The sequence below is a fragment of the Oncorhynchus gorbuscha genome, unplaced genomic scaffold (genome assembly GCF_021184085.1).
Source record: "Oncorhynchus gorbuscha isolate QuinsamMale2020 ecotype Even-year unplaced genomic scaffold, OgorEven_v1.0 Un_scaffold_4994, whole genome shotgun sequence".
Classification (NCBI taxonomy): domain Eukaryota; kingdom Metazoa; phylum Chordata; class Actinopteri; order Salmoniformes; family Salmonidae; genus Oncorhynchus; species Oncorhynchus gorbuscha.
Window position 1 is genome coordinate 5001 of NW_025748896.1, and position 5000 is coordinate 10000.

Genomic DNA, 5000 nt, shown 5'->3' on the forward strand with positions numbered 1-5000 from the left:
GAACACATGGATAGAGACATTGTGTCTGTCTGTCCTTCACATAGCCCAGGAATTCAATATTCATTTCCTCACTGGTTACACACTACACTTTTAGAGGAGTGTGTGTGTGTGTCTGTGTGTGTTTGTGTGTGTGTGTGTAACCGACCACGGTGCAATCTCTCCCCTCAGACCTCTCTCTCGGATCATATCTACCAGGTTAGTTGTTATAATGAGAGAGGGAGGTACAGGTGACTAGGGTGACTGGAGTCTTTGACCATGTTTAGGGCATTCCTCTGACACCGCCTGGTATAGAGGTCCTGGATGGCAGTTGCCATACCAGGCGGTGATGCAGCTGTAGAACCTTTTGAGAATCTGAGGACCAAATTTTTTCAGTCTCCTGAGGGGGAATAGGTTTTGTTGTGCCCTCTTCATGACTGTCTTGGTGTGCTTGGACCATGTTAGTTTGTTGGGGATGTGGACACCAAGGAACTTGAAGCTCTCAACCTGCTCCACTACAGTCCCGTGGATGAGAATGGGGGCGTGCTCGGTCCTCCTTTACCATAGTCAATCATCGCCTTTGTCTTGATCACGTTGAGGGAGAGGATGTTGTCTTGGCACCACACGGACAGGTCTCTTACCTCCTCCCTATAGGCTGTCTCATCATTGTTGGTGATCAGGCCTACCGCTGTTTTGCCATCAGCAAACTTGACGATGGTGTTGGAGTCGTGCCTGGCCATACAGTCAAGAGGGACTGAGCACACACCCCTGAGGGGACCCCATGTTGAGGATCAGCATAGCGAATGTGTTGTTACCTACCCTTACCACCTGGGGGCGGCCCGTCAGAAAGTTCAGGATCCAGTTGCAGAGGGAGGTGTTTAGTCCCAGGATCCTTAGCTTAGTGATGCGCTTTGAGGGCACTATGGTATTGAACACGGAGCTGTAGTCAATGAATAGCATTCTCACATAGGTGTTCCTTTTGTCCAGGTGGGAAAAGGCAGTGTGGAGTGCAAATGAGATTGCATCATCTGTGGATCTGTTGGGGCGGTATGCAAATTGGAGTGGGTCTAGGGTTTTTGGGATAATAGTGTTGATGTGAGCCATGACCGGCCTTTCAAAGCACTTCAGGGTCAGTAGTAAATTAGTCAGGTTACCTTAGTGTTCTTGGGCACAGGGACTACGGTGGTCTGCTTGAAACATGTTGGTATCGCAGACTCAGTAATCCATTTGGCCTGGTAATCCATCTGGCCCTGTGGCCTTGTGAATGTTGACCTGTTTTAAGGTCTTGCTCACATTGGCTGCTGAGAGCGTGATCACACAGTCATCTTGAACAGTGGAGGATCTCATGCATGTTTCATTGTTACTTGCCTCGAAGCGATCATAAAAGTTACTTAGCCTCGTCTGGTAGGCTCATGTCTGGGCAGCTCTCGGCTGTGCTTCCCTTTGTAGTTTGTAATAGTTTGCAAGAACTGACACATCTGACGAGCCATTGCGCCGGTGTATTACGATTCAATCTTCAATCTTAGTCCTGTATTAATCCATGGCTTCTGATTGGGGTACGTACGGTCGCTGTGGGGATGGCATCATTGATTGATGAAGCCACTGACTGATGTGCAATCAGAAGAGTCCCGGAACATATTCCAGTCTGTGCAAAACAGTCCTGTAGTTCAGCATCTGCTTCATCTGACTTTCTTGTAGACCGAATCACTGGTGCTTCCTGCTTTAGTTTTTGCTTGTAAGCAGGAATTAGGAGGAGACCAAATACAAACAGTGTAGCTATTCCCTCTGCAAGGCAATCAAACAAGCTAAGCGTCAGTATAGAGACAAAGTAGAGTTGCAATTCAACGGCTCAGACACGAGAGGTATGTGGCAGGGTCTCCAGTCAGTCACGGACTACAAAAGGAAAACCTGACTCATCACATACCACAATGTCTTGCTCCCAGACAAATTAAACAACTTCTTTGCTCACTTTGAGGACAATACAGTGCCACTGACACGGCCCGCTACCAAAACCTGCGGTCTCTCCTTCACTGCAGCCAACGTGAGTAAAACATTTAAATGTGTTAACTTGTCTTCTCTGTTAACTTCTCTGCGATATGTGGGACGCTAAACAACAGAAATTCCATAATTAAAATTCCTCAAAGATTTTAAAGATAAACTTTAATAGGCTTTACGGCGAAAGCACACCAAACGATTATGTTAGGTTAGCACCTAGTCACAGAAAACCATAAATCCATTTTCCAGCCAAGGAGAGCCCTCATAAAAGTCAGAAATAGCGATTAAATGAATCACTAACCTTTGATGATCTTCATCAGATCGCACTCACAGGACTTAATGTTACATAAGAAATGTGTGTTTTGTTCGATAAAGGTCATCTTTATGTCCAAAACCACATTTTAGATGGGTGTGTTATGTTCAGAAATGCATTGTCTCAAACAAACATCCGGTGAAAGTGCCGAGAGCCACATCAATTAACAGAAATACTCATCATAAACATTGATAAAAGATACAAGTGTTTTGCATGGAAATATAGATAAACTTCTCCTTAATGCAACCGCTGTGTCAGATTAAAAAAATGCTTTACAGCGAAAGCACACCTTGCGATTATGTTAGGTCAGCACCTAGCCACAGAAAAACATACAGCCATTTTCCAAAGAAGGAGAGGTGTCATAAAAGTCAGAAATAGCATTATAAATATTCACTTACCTTTGATGATCTTCATCAGAATGCACTCCTGGAATCCCAGTTCCACAATAAATGTTTGTTTTCTTTGATAAAGTTAATAATTTATGTCCAAATACCTCCTTTTGTTCGCACGTTTAGTTCACAAATCCAAACTCACGAGGCGTGAGCAAGTCCAGGCGAAAGTTCAGACGAAAAGTCGCAAAAGTTATATTACAGTCCGTAGACACATGTCAAACGAAGAATAGAATCAATCTTTAGGTTGTTTTTAGCATAAATCTTCAATAATGTTTCAACCGGAGAATTCCTTTTGTCTTTAGAAATGCAATGTAACGCAGCTAACTTTCACAAGCACGCGCGAGACTGAGCTCATGGCACTCTGCCTGACACCTTAGTCAAACAGCTCTTATTCGCCCCCCCTTCACAGTAGAAGCCTGAAACAAGGTTATAAAGACTGTTAACATCTAGTGGAAGCCTTAGGAAGTGCAATATGACCCCATAGACACTATATTTGATAGACGAATCTCAGATTTTCCACTTCCTGATTGGATTTCTTCTCAGGTTTTTGCCTGCAATATGAGTTCTGTTATACTCACAGACATCTTTCAAACAGTTTTAGAAACTTTTTTACAATTTTTTTATCCAAATCTACTAATTATATTCTAGCTTTTGGGCCTGAGTAGCTGGCAGTTTACTCTGGTTACCTTATTATCCAAATACTCAATACTGCCCCCAGTCCCAAAGAAGTTAACCCTCACAAGGCTGCCGGCCCAGATGGCATCCCCATCCGCGTCCTCAGAGCATGCGCAGACCAGCTGTCTGGTGTGTTTACGGACATATTCAATCCATCCTTATCCCATTCTGCTGTTCCCACATGCTTCAAGAGGGCCACATTGTTCCTGTTCCCAAGAAAGCTAAGGTAACTGAGCTAAATGACTACCGCCCCCTAGCACTCACTTCCGTCATCATGAAGTGCTTTGAGAGACTAGTGAAGGACCATATCACCTCCACCCTACCTGACACCCTAGACACACTCCAATTTGCTTACCACCCCAATAGGTCCACAGACGCCGCAATCGCAATCACACTGCACACTGCCCTAACCCATCTGGACAGAGAATACCTGTGTAAGAATGCTGCTCATCGACAACAACTCAGCATTTAACACCATAGCACCCTCCAAACTCATCGTTAAGCTTCCGAGACCTGGGTCTCGACCCCGCCCTGTGCAACTGGGTCATGGACTTCCTGACGGGCCACCCCCAGGTAGTGAGGATAGGCAACAACATCTCCACCCTGCTGATCCTCAACACTGGGTCCCCTCACAAGAGTGCGTTCTCAGCCCTCTTCTGTACTCCCTGTTCACCCATGACTGCAAGCCTCCAACTCAATCATCAAGTTTGCGGATCTATTGACACTGCGGTGGTAGGCCTGATTACCAACAACGATGAGACGGCCTACAGGGAGGGAGGTGAGGGGCCCTCGGAGTGTGGTGTCAGGAAAATAACCTCACACTCAACGTCAACAAAACAAAGGAGATGATGGACTTCAGGAAACAGCAGAGGGAGCATCCCCCTATCCACATCGACGGGACAATAGTGGAAAAGGTGGAAAGTTTTAAGTTCCTCGGCGTACACATCACAGACAAACTGAATGGTCCACCCACACAGACAGTGTGGTGACGAAGGAGCAGCAGCGCCTCTTCAACCTCAGAGGCTGAAGTCACTCTCTTCATCATATATATAGATTTGATATACACTCGAAAAGTGTGCAGCACCCGGCCTCACCCTACTAGAATCTGAAGTCAAATGTCTACTGTTTGCTGATGATCTGGTGCTTCTGTCACCAACCAAAGGAGGGCACAGCAGCACCTAGATATTCTGCACAGATTCTGCCAGACCTGGGCCTGACTTGGTAATCTCAGCAAGACCAAAATAATGGTGTTCCAAAAAAAGTACATTTGCTACTACCACAAATGCAAATTCCATCTAGACACTGTTGCCCTAAAAGCACACAAAACGATATATACCTCGGCCTAAACATCAGCGCCACAGGTAACTTCCACAAAGCTGTGAACGATCTGAGAGACATGGCAAGAAGGGCCTTCTATGCCAACAAAAGGAACTAAAATTCGACATACCAATTAGGATCTGGCTAAAAACACTTGAGTCAGATATTGAAGACATTGCACTTCATGGTTGTGAGGTCTGGGGTCGGATCACCATCCAAGAATTCACAAAATGGGACAAAAATAAAATTGAGACTCTGCAAACATACCCATAAACACCAAATAATGCATGCAGAGCAGAATTAGATCAAAAAAGAGCCATTAAATTCTACAA